Source organism: Mus caroli, chromosome 1 (assembly GCF_900094665.2).
Source record: "Mus caroli chromosome 1, CAROLI_EIJ_v1.1, whole genome shotgun sequence".
In the NCBI taxonomy this organism is placed as follows: domain Eukaryota; kingdom Metazoa; phylum Chordata; class Mammalia; order Rodentia; family Muridae; genus Mus; species Mus caroli.
Window position 1 is genome coordinate 173,650,957 of NC_034570.1, and position 12,037 is coordinate 173,662,993.

The window sequence follows — 12,037 nt, forward strand, 5'->3', positions numbered from 1 at the left end:
AGAGAGAGAGAGAGAGAGAGAGAGAGAGAGAGAGAGAGAGAGAGAAAGAGAGAGAGAGATGCTGTAGATTTAGGGAGGACTCAACTTTTAGATTCAAAGCTGGTGGAGCCATTGCTGGCTTCTGTGGCTTCTCTTAACTAGCCTGTGTGCTTGTCTTTAGTTAGGGAAACAGTAAGGCAGCAGGCATCTGGATCTCACATCCCCTGGGTCTTTGTCATGGTTCAGGTTCTTGTGTAACTCAATATTCACTGAGAGCACTGAAAAACACAGGAGAAGAAAGATAGAGAACTACATCTGAATAGAAAGGTAGGCTGGAAATGATGCAACTGTATCAACAACAACAAGAAGAACAACACCACCACTACCAATGCAGGCTACTAAAGAAAAGAGGAATGCGTGAGAGGCTTTGAAAAGGGAAACTGCAGTAAGAAAGCAGACTGAATATTAAGACATGAGTGAAGAAAATGTTCCTGATATTAGAAAAGACATTTTAAAATACACATTGGAGGCGAGTTGCACCAGCAAGACAGCTTGGCGGATGAAGCTGCTTGATGTACAGCCCAGCAACTTGAAATCAGTGCCTGGGACTCATGGTAGAAAGATATGCCAACATCCCAAACCCCTCTGACCTCTGCATGCATCTCTGTGTGTAATACGTGTAATATGTGGGATATGCATGCATATTATGCACACACTAAACTCAAATATCAACTTTTAAAAAAAGTTTTAGAAAAATATGCTGCATAGTGGAGAATATCAACTTGAACAGACAAATACCTGGACACAAAATAAAATAACATTTAAAATGATCGAAGAATAAAAATATGAACCAAATATTCTGTAACAACTGAAACCCATTTCCAAAAACAAAATAGAAAAATGTCACTATGCAAAGACTTGATATATTATTCTTTTTAAAATATATTTTTTTTAATTTATGTGTCTATGTAAGTTTATGCCATGTGTGTGCTGGTGCCTCTGGAAGCCAGAAAGACGGTGTCTTATCTCCCGGAGCTAGAGTTACAGGTGGTGCTGCAGGTGCTGATATAGGTGCAGAGAACTGAACTCAGTCCTCGCAAGAACAGCAAGTGCTCTTGACCACTAAGCCATCTTTCCAGCTCTTGCATATCATTCTTTTTCAGTATTTCAAAATATTTATTTATTTTTAATTAGATATTTTCTTTATTTACATTTCAAACGTTATCCCCTTTCCTAGTTTCCCCTCTGAAAATCCCCTATCCTCTCCCTGCTCCCCCTGTTCCCCAACCCACCCACTCCTGCTTCCTGGCCCAGGCATTCTCCTATACTGGGGCATAGAACCTTCACAGGACCAAGGGCTTCTCTTCCCATTGATGACCGACTAGACCATCCTCAGCTACATATGCAGCTAGAGCCATGAGTCTCTCCGTGTGTTTTCTTTGATTGTTTAGTCCCAGGGAGCTCTAGGGTTACTGGTTAGTTCATATTGTTGTTCCTCCTATGGGGCTGCAAACCCCTTCAGCTCCTTGGGTCCTTTCTCTAGCTCCTTCATTGGGGACCCTGTGCTCCATCTAATGGATGACTGTGAATATTACTTATGTATTAGTCAGGCACTAGCAGAGCCTCTCAGGAGACAGCTCTATCAGTCTCCTGTCAGCAAGCTCTTGTTGGCATCTACAGTAGTGTCTGGGTTTGGTGGTTGTTTATGGGATGGATCCCCAGGTGGGGCAGTCTTTGGATGGTCATGCCTTCAGTCTCTGCTCTGAACTTTGTAACTCTTTCCATGGGTATTTTGTTCCAGCTTCTAAGAAGGATCGAAGTGTCCACACTTTGGTCTTCCTTCTTCTTGAGTTTCATGTGTTTTGCAAGTTGTATCTTAGGTATTCAGAGCTTCTGGGCTAATATCCACTTATCAGTGAGTGCATATCATGTGTGTTCTTTTGTGATTGGGTTATCTCACTCAGGATGATATCTTCCAGATCCAACAATTTGCATATCATTCTTACCTTCAACTTAGATACCAACAATGTCTAGAAAGACAGCTGGTAATACCCTAAATATTTACTCACAGAACTTATACTGAGTGATAGCATAGTTTATGGACCTTACAATATAGCAGATCATAAACAGAGGCATATTGGTAAAAGAAAATACGGACTTTAAGTTATTTTGTGTAGAGTAATTTTCTTGATACTATTGAGTATTTAATCTGAGGTGTTTGCATGAGCCGTTATGGAGTATAGAATTCTGTCAGACACCCTTAAAAATGTGGAGTCTTGACCTGGAGCAAAGTGGCAGTCCAGTGAACACTTTAGTTCTAAAACTGTAAGTGTAAACATCTGCTTTTAGCTCTTTGTACCCGAGAGGCTTGAGAAAGACAGCTAACCTGACGCCACAAACTCCCTTAGTGAATGACATTGATCTGGATAGAAACCAGAAACCCCTAAAGACTTCCGTTCTGATACAAGAAGGGTCAAAGACAAACTCCAAACCCCTTTCATAGCATATCTTGGGAAAGCTGTGAAAGTCTGTAAAGTGAGTGTGAAAAGCTCTAAGGATCTGGTGGGATTCCCCAAAGGCTACAAGTTAAAGGCTTGGCTGCTGGCTCAGACTACAGTCAGGAGGTGTGGAACCTTCAGGAAGCAAGGCTATGCGATGGAAGGATGTAACGTGGGGTGCGTCCTGCAAAGTGATATCTTGTCTGCCGCACACTTCCTTGTTCAGCATGTGGGTTTTCCAGGTGCTAAGAGGTGAACAGATTTCCTTTGCCACTTTCCTCAGCCATAATGATGTGCTTCACCCCAGATCCAGATGAGTGGAGCCACAGGATAATGGACTTTGAAACCACGAAGGCAAATGAATCTCCCTCCCCTTTTCCCGCAGGTATTTTGTTATAGTCTTGGAAATGCATAAGAGGCAGCATGAAGCTTCCCCTAGGCACAAGGACAATATTTGAGCCACAACAACACTAATGATTTTGCTCAAGTAAGACTCACGGATGTGTTTAAGTCCATGAATTCATAATGATAACTTTTCATTTTTGATGGATGGTAAAACGAATTGCTTTCAAAACTAAGGAAGGAAAACATCAAGCACTTTTTATAATTTTTATGTGAACTATTGTGTTTGGTGGATAGATAGTAGATAGTGTTTTATTATAATTTCCTTGCAATGGCATTTTAATGGATGAATGAAAAAGTAATCACAGGATTAGAATGTCATCATTTAGAGTCATTGAATGTAAAAGATTACTCACATCGGGGAAAGAAGACATATAATATGACTCTTAATGAAAACCACGAGTATTACATTTACCTATATTTTGCATAAAGAATCAAACCCAAGTCTGATGAATTTTTTACGACCTAACTTTGGAGAAAATGCAGAGGACAGAGGCAAATGCTAAACCACATTGCCAAAAGCAACCGGAGCTGACATAAGATCAAAGATATGTGATAATAAGGGCATAAGACTCTGGGGTAAATATGAGCCCACGAGGACAAGCAGGGCTTTCTATATAAAGAGTGCAGTGATGGGGGATGGGTGCAGTGGGTGGAAAATCACTGAGACCTCAAGTGTGAGGACAGTGTTGCTTTTGAAAATGGTTTATCAGAGTTCTTGCTGTAGAGAGGCCAGGGTGATTAGAAATCAAAGGTGAAAGATAAGAGCTTTGGTCAGATTCTCAAAGGTGATTTTCTGACACTGTAACAAAATGGCAGAGAGTAGACAGTTTATGAAGAACTGAGGTCTATTTGGCTCTTGATCCTGGCATTTGACAGCACACGGGGAGCGAGAGGAAGTAAGTGTTCTACCTCTGGTTTCCTATTCTTCCTGAAGAACTTCGGATCCATCCCGTGACCCCAATTAACTCCCTCAAGCTTGATCTCTAAGGAACTATGTGAGTTTGGAGATTAAGTTTGCATTTTAGGGAGACTTAAGGGCCACATTCAAAGCAGAGGATGGTCAGAGATTGATGTGGGAAGACTTGCTGTACAAATCCAGGGCTTAGGTGTGAATTCTAGCAGGAGGAGAGCTTCTGGTGGCCTGTATAAACCCAGGCAAGAGCAATGTCTAAGAGTCAGATCGCCAGAGCTACATTTAGGTTATGGACACTGTAGCTTACATGGTCCTAGGTAGCTTTAGGAGTGTGTGTGTGTGTGTATGTGTGTGTGTGTGTGTGTGTGTGTGTGTGTGTGTGTGGTGTACATGCATGTGCATGAGCTATCTGTGGCTGTGCATGAACATACACCATGGAATATGTGTGGAGGACAGAGGACATTTGAGAGTCAGCTCTCTCTTCTGTGGACTCAGGGGCTGGAACGTGGTCTCCAGGCTTTCACCATAGCCTTTATCAGTTTTTAACCCATCTTGTTAGCCAAGTCCTAGCTTTTCAACCCACTTATTGGAGAGAAAGGAAAGGGATAAAGGTGGACTTGTAAATTAAGAGGCTTAAAAGAATTCCCAATTAATAACAGTGAGATGAAACTATTGAAATTAAAAGTATGCACGTGGGTCATGGTTACATACCATTCATTCCTAAGTATTGTGGAAGTGACATAGGGTGACATAGGGTCTTGGCAGATGTGGTTGAGGGTCCAGATCATCCTGGATTTGTAGTGATTAGGAACCCAATGACTGGTGTTTTGATAAGAAAAAGGAGTCAGAGTTTAGATACAGGCACAGATGGGAAGGGCATATAGAGACAGAGGCACAGAACTGGAGAACTATCCTCAGACAAGGGTGGCCTGGGATTGTTGGCAGTCAGCAGAGGCTAAGAGCCTACTCGAGGGGCCGAGTGCCTCTGTTCTGGCCTAGACAGTGGAGATAATAATGTCCATCTTTGAATACCCCTATGTTCTACAACTGTGTGTTCTTTATCTTTTCTGGGCTCCACTTTCAATGAAAAAGGATTTAAAGTCTATAAATAGGCCATCTGTGGCTTCCCACATCATATGGCTTCCCCCATACTTCTGTATGGAAATGACACATCAGATAATGTGTTTTTGATGGAGTCTTGTTATCTTTTGCCAATTAATATTTTGACATCTTTATTTTGCCCCACACATTAGTCATTTTTTTTCATCTGCTGTCACAAATTCCCAAAATAAAACAACTTAGATGGAGCAAAGATTTGGAAGGACAGAAAGTGATTTGGGTGTGATCCTGTGGTCCTGTTGTCTTGGACCTGTGATGGTACAGTGCGTTGTGATGGAGCAGACATGGAGGAGTTTCTCACATCTTGGTGTCTGGGAGGGAGATGGCGTGGGGCAGAGCACTGTTCTCCATCTTGCATCTGTTAATGACCCCATCACCTACCAGTAGCAGCACAGGTTGGCCACGGAGCATTTAGTATGTAAGTGAGTCTTTGGAAGACAGTTAAGATCCAAGCCATAATACCATATATCAAATATATCATTAGTTGATTCTATTTCTCAATCATCTTTGTATTTTATAGAAATACCAGTGTGGGAGCTATCACCCGACCCTGAAATGGGCATCCCTGTGCTTTGCTGATTTAAACATGATCATTTCCTTCCTTCCTTCCTTCCTTCCTTCCTTCCTTCCTTCCTTCCTTCCTTCCTTCCTCCCTCCCTCCCTCCCTCCCTCCCTCCCCCCTCCCTCCCTTCCACTCCCTTCCTCTTTCCTCTATTTCTAATTCTCTGTTTCTTTCTTTGCTTATTTCTGCCTTCCCCGCTTATTGAAAATACACCATTTTCTCTTACAATGTATCAAGTGGGAGTGGGTGGGTGGGGGAGTGGGTGGGGGAGCGGGTGGGGGACTTTTGGGATAGCATTGGAAATGTAAATGAAATAAATACCTAATTAAAAAAATTCTAAAAAAAAAAAAAAACCACCAATGTATCATTATTACCGTCTCTCCTCCCTTTACTCTTCCTGGTTCCCTCCCTCCCTCTTCTCCCATCAAGATCCATCCCCATTCTGTCTCTTGTTAGAAAAGAACAGGTTTCTAAGTGATTACAAAACACACAAAATATAATATAATATAATAATATAATATAACAAAACAGACCCCATCACATTGAGGTTGAACTAGGAAAATCAACAGAAAGAAAAGAGCTTAAGAGAAGGCACAAGAACCAGAGGGTCACTTGTTCCTTCACTCAGGAGTCCCATAGATACACTAAACTGAAGCTGGATGGTGGTGGCACACACCTTCAATTCCAGCACTCAGGAGGCAGAGCCAGGCAGATCTCTGAGTTGGGGCTAGCCAGTTTTAAGACAGTCTGGGCTATACAGAGAAAAACAAACAAACAAACAAACAAACAAACAAACAAACATACTAACCTGAAAGCTATAACATATACACAGAGGACCTGGTGCAGACAGGTGTAGCCCTGTGCTGTGGCTTCAGTCTCTGTGCGCTCGTATGAGATTTTCTCACTTGGTTGACAGAGTCGTCTTCTCCTACCATCCTTCCGGCTTTTACCCTCTTTATGCCTCCTCTTCCCTGAGCTCCGAGGGGAGAGGTTTGATGAAGACATCCTATGTAGAGCTGTGCTGCTCAATATTTTCGAAACACACTTGAATCGCATCTTTTCCCAGTTTTGTGCTTTCCTTCATAAATTGTGCATTCTTTAGGCCCTTGTCAATCTTTAAGAATATGTTACCAGGGTAGAGACTAAAAGTAGTGTTAAGCATTTGTCAATGCTACTTGTTATCATGTTAATCTCTCCTGTATTCACAGAGAAACTTATGCCATCTTCCTTTAGATGATAAGAAAAGTACAAATTTCTTTCTTGTTCTTAGACATTTATTAGGTAGCTCATTTGTACCATGGCATTAGAGGCACAATGACAAGCACTGGGCTTGTTCCCTATATTCTATAATCTTCCCATCCTGGGAGGATCTTTGGAGAATTGACACAGACTGATTCACACAACTGCATCAAAAGCTTTCAGCTCTGACATTAGACTGTAGTGCTGTAGCATATCACTTATATTACAGATCTTCTGTGGAATTTCTTATGCTAATATTTGAGCATTTTGTTTAACCAGAATTAGGAAATATAGAGAGTCATGCTAGTTATATAAAAGTCAGTTATACATATTGGAGGAGATAAATATGGCTAATAGATTTAGACACTACCCAGTGTATATACAGATATATTTAAAGACTGCATGTCTTTCTGCCATGTATAGTTTTCTGTGTGGTGTGTATATGTTCACATGTATGTGTTCTCGGGTGTACTCATGGATATAGTGGCCTGAGGTCTTCCTTAGTCATTCTCTTGTTTTCAGTTCCTCAGCAGTGACACTGTAGATGCAGGAGGTCATGCATTTACACATTCTTTATGCACGTGAGTGCATGCATGCGCGGGGACACACACACACACACACACACACACACACAGGAACTCCAGAGGCTCAAATTCTCCCCCACCCCCAGCTTATGCTGTAATCACTTTTCTGATTGAGCCATTTTTCCAGTCCCAACATGTTTGATTTTTATGCTGTTATCTATCAGTTAAAAAAGTGAAAGCTTGCCCAAAGTTTCTTGAATGTGTAGAATTTGTAATGACCACTATGCCTGGGAGAAGAGTTTATTATAACTTAATTACTAGGATCGCTAATGTCCAGTGGCTAGCCCCCCGCTCCCTTTGCCTTTTAGTTGGCAAATAAAAAATTCTCTATATTCACAATGTATATGAATATGTGTGTGTGTGTGTGTGTGTGTGTGTGTGTACAAATAATAGAACAACTAAATCAAACTACTTAGCACAACTCTATCTCACCCTATCACTAGTTTTGAAAACATGGTAAGAGCAATAAGGTTTCCCCTCTCAGCATGAACTGCAATTGCTCTCTTCAACTTTACACCTTCTATGCAACTAAGTTTATTGTCCTTTGACTAACACCCTCCACACCCAAAGATATTTCTACATCAGGAAATTCAATCGTGACTCATTTCTAGCCAGAATCTAGTGGTTAATTGGAAGAAAATGATACTGTTACGTGGTTGTAATGACCCTACCCTTCTTGAAGAGACTCATGATTTCCAGATAATTAAAAAAAATAATAATAAAACAACGCTTCTGCAGAAAAAGTACTCTTTGTTTTCTGTCTTTCTTGGCTGTACTGGAGAATCACACACAAGGTTGCATGTGTGCCGGGCAAACGCTTTATACCAGCTGCTCTGCTTATTCATTCCGTACAGGGTACAGGGAGAGGCAATTTCTATTTTGTGAGGTGGTTTTTAGAGCCTGTGTGTACAGAGAGGGATAAAGGTGAAGGCCACGACGATGGTTGAATTTTCCATACACTGAGACTCTGTTTCACAGAAATAGTAATGAGAGATAAATAGAAATTGTGTCCTCTAGATGTAGGGCTCTTCATGTAGGTACGGGTGACAGAGCTGTCCCTGTGGTGTGGCATGGGATTCCAGGAATTCATCCAGAGCACTTTCTTCTATAACCAGTACCTCACCGGGCTATTAATTTTCTGTAAACCAGGAAAGTTCCTGGCACTGTGTTCATGCCATTGAGTGATGAGTTATCATGCAGCTGACCCCCATGGTTCATGGATTTGGTATTTGCAAACTCACCTCCTTGCTAAATTATGAGTTGCTTTGAGAATCAACACTCACTGCTTTGCAGGGTGGCAACATTCGAGCCATGGAGTTGCAAATTCCCAGGCATCTAACATGGAGATACCGTTTTCACTTCAGCTTTCTGTGAATCGCTTAGGATCTTTCTCGTTTTCCCCATTTTGTATTTGTGGGCTTTCTGTTGGTGAGTTTGTTGCTAAACAAACAGGGCCCAGGTGTCATGTGGATGTGCTAATAAAAGTGGACAGCGTAGGCCTCATGGAGAAAATGTGAACGGAGATAAGCTGTGCTCAGACATGAGTTACTGCACATTTGGCCTTGAGCTCCATGCTTATGAATCGACAGCGTACATTAAGCAGGATGTCTCTAAGCAGAAACACACATTAAATAAGGTTGTGTATTGATCTGTTGGTGAAATTATTGTTGTCAAAGAACCATAGCAAGCTGCTCTGTATTTCTCCCATAGCAATGGCTCAGAATTCATGAATTCAGTTTCCCTGGTAATTTCCTAGAACACGATTGCTGTGAGAACCAGGAGCCAGCTGTCTAGAATAAGTTTAACTAACAAGTGACTAAGGACTTTATGTGCGTGGGTCCCTTTTAACCGTATTTTAAAATTACCCAGTCAGGGAGGGATTAGTATTGTTCCCATTTCACAGATGAAAAAGCAGAAGTCAAAGAGAGTATGTTCCTGTTTTCAGTCCCCAGCAGGGAGGAAGAAGAATAGCAGGATATAGACAGTCGGGTTAGAAACCTTCATTTTCAGTGTCTGTACTAAGACCTTACATGGGTCAGGGTGGCAAAAGTGTATGTTCAGGACAAACCCTGGAGAGCAAAGGATCTCTCTGGTAGAAAGCTTACTGAACCATTTAGATGACAGCCAGGAAAAGAATGGACCAGGTCTTGTGATGGGAACTTGGCAACAGGGCTAGGTGGTAGTTGGAAAATACCCACTGGGCTAGAGCTAAGAGCTCATTTTATATACTTCCTGGGAGAGGAAAGCTTTGTAACTTACCTTACCCACCAGCAGGGAGACACAGACTAAGCTTTGGGACAGAATGGGAGGTTAGAAGGGAAAATACATGCTCCTCCTGGATTGCTCAGGGTCACCGGTTCTGGAAGCGTCTTTCCAGAACCGCATGTGCTGGCCAGTTGTGATGGAGTGAAAGTCAGTGTTTAGTATAAGCTCTCCCCTAGTGGCTATTGCCTCCAGTTCTTACCTCTTAATCGACTCCCCTTATCCTCTACTTTACCCCACCTTGTAACCTTTGTGATTCCATGGGGACACACAGCAGTTTCCCTCTTATCAGAAGCCCATGGAAGCATTATGCAAATACACGGTGCTTCGTAAGACGTGATTCGTCACCATTGATTCAGGAATGTCTGGCTTATAGCATACAAATTTGTATTTCAAAAATAAAACTCTGGCCACGGCAGCACATGCTATATAATCCCAACATATGGAGGGTGGAGGCAGGAGGATTAAGAGATCAGTGTCATCCTCTGATGCTTTGTGAGTTCAAGGCCAGCTATTGGAAAGTCTGTCTCAGAAAATTAAAACTAGGAAATTAATAAATTAAAAATAGGAAATTAATGCCGGCAGCAGAAACAATAGATTGATTTATCTTTGAACAAGGCGAATTTCTGAAAATGTCTAATCTGATTTTGTCACTAAGATCACACAACCCTTCAAGAGTACAGTTAGAGTGACCAAGGGTGGATACTGCAAAGGACTCAGTGGTCTTAGACCTTGCTGATAAAAGTTTGAAATGCCAGCAGAGCTGGTCTGAGACACAGCTGTAAAATGGCTGCCTTGTGAGAGAGAAGGGCAGGAAATCCGAGAGCAGCTCCTAGCCCCGCCTCCCAGGATCCCTCACTTCCAGTCTGTGTTCCTTCCTCTGTCTTCCACTCCCGAGCCTTTCAAAAGCCACATGTCAGCAATTTATGAATGTGAATAATGTGATTTACATTCCTTTGATTTAATATAGTGCTTAAGTGTCTTTGTAGTCTGTTCCAAGTCACTGAAATGAAACAATACATTTTCTTTAAAATCTTTTGTCCTTTATTAGTAATTTTCCCCTTCCAAATTTGCTCGGCTTTGGCAAATGAAAGAAAGATAAATTTTGCTTTGATTCTGTAAAGCAGAGAGCACAGAGGGGAATTAAGACATTAGTCGGAGAGCAGGAGGGAGCTGAACGGGAAAGGAGTTAGGTCAGTTGAGGCGAATTACCTTATGTTTGTAAATCAACAGGGGTTCAGACAGATGCAAGGCATTTTGTTTTTGCTCCAAATAATTATTCTTGGTTTTCTACAATAATGCTTTCTCCAGTAGAGCCTCTCTGGGCCTTTGGGTTCTCCAGAGCCAATCCTTAATTAAATAGAGAGTTGACTCTGTGACAGGCAGGGGTGACCACAGCCTGTGTCAGTCTCTCCTTGCGTTGGACTCATTCTTCAGTGAATTTTTTACTTAAGAAAATAGAGAAGCAAAAGAGATCTGAAGAGGAGCCTTAGAAAAGGTGAACAAAAACAACATCCTCAAAGGGCTGGATTGCAACCGAGAAAGGGCAACGGGGGACAGAGATTGTACTGGGACTTGAGAAAGAAGTAATAGAGAATGGGGTTGGGAGGGCATTTGTCTTTGCTGCTCTCCTCAGCACCCTAGAAGCTGAGCATGGTGGCGCATACCTGGGTAGCATCACTCTGGAGGCAGAAATGAGAGGATCAGAAGTTTAAGGCCATCATCAGCTGTGAGGCCCAAGACAGACTTCATGAGAGTGAGTCTCAAAACAAACAACAAAAAAAGAAAGGATTGACATATTTCTTCTAAGAACTGTGCCTGTACATGTGTGCATGCATGCGTGAGAGCATGTGTGAGAGCATGCATGCACATGCTCTTTGGCTCAAAGAAGAATGGAGAGGTGAAGGGGAGGACACTTTCGAACACTTCCACTTGTGCAGAAGTGGAGCTGAAGCACATATTCACCAATAGGACTATCTCTTCCAGATGATCCAGACAGAAGCTGGATACGGTCCCAGAAGAGAGAGCCTAGTGCCAGGTCTGTGCATCTCAGCAAACTAAAGACTCTTGTCCTCATCCCCTTGCCTACAGGGATCTGCGCTCTACATATCTCAAAGCATTTTGGTGAGGATCAATTAAGACACCATGTGAAGAAATGCTTTGGGAAACTAGGGTTTAAACATGTTTGAAAAAACAAGTTGTAGAAATGAAGGAACAAATATACTTGTGTGTGTGTGTGTGTGTGTGTGTGTGTGTGTGTGTGTGTGTGTGTGTGTGTGTTTGAGTGGATGATAATGATGGTGGTGAATATAGACACTAAAAATAGAGTTTGGACTTCCGGCCGGATCAGCGCCGGAGTTGCTGGAGCGCAGGGTTGCCTGACACTCGCCAGCTACCCACGACCCCCGCCGCAGGATTTTGGGACTGCTGGTGAGTGGAACACAGCTTCTGCTCCAGTCCAATCACACGGGACCTG

At 42.3% G+C, this 12,037-nt stretch overlaps 1 long non-coding RNA gene across 1 annotated transcript in view; it reads left to right on the forward strand.

Annotated features, from left to right (window-relative positions):
* LOC110303847 overlaps window positions 1–12,037 on the forward strand; it is a 64,629-nt gene that overhangs the window by 22,920 nt on the left and 29,672 nt on the right. Inside the window, exon 2 of the long non-coding RNA XR_002378976.1 lies at window positions 11,548–11,685. This is a non-coding gene — a long non-coding RNA (uncharacterized LOC110303847). The remainder of the gene's footprint in view (window positions 1–11,547; window positions 11,686–12,037) is intronic.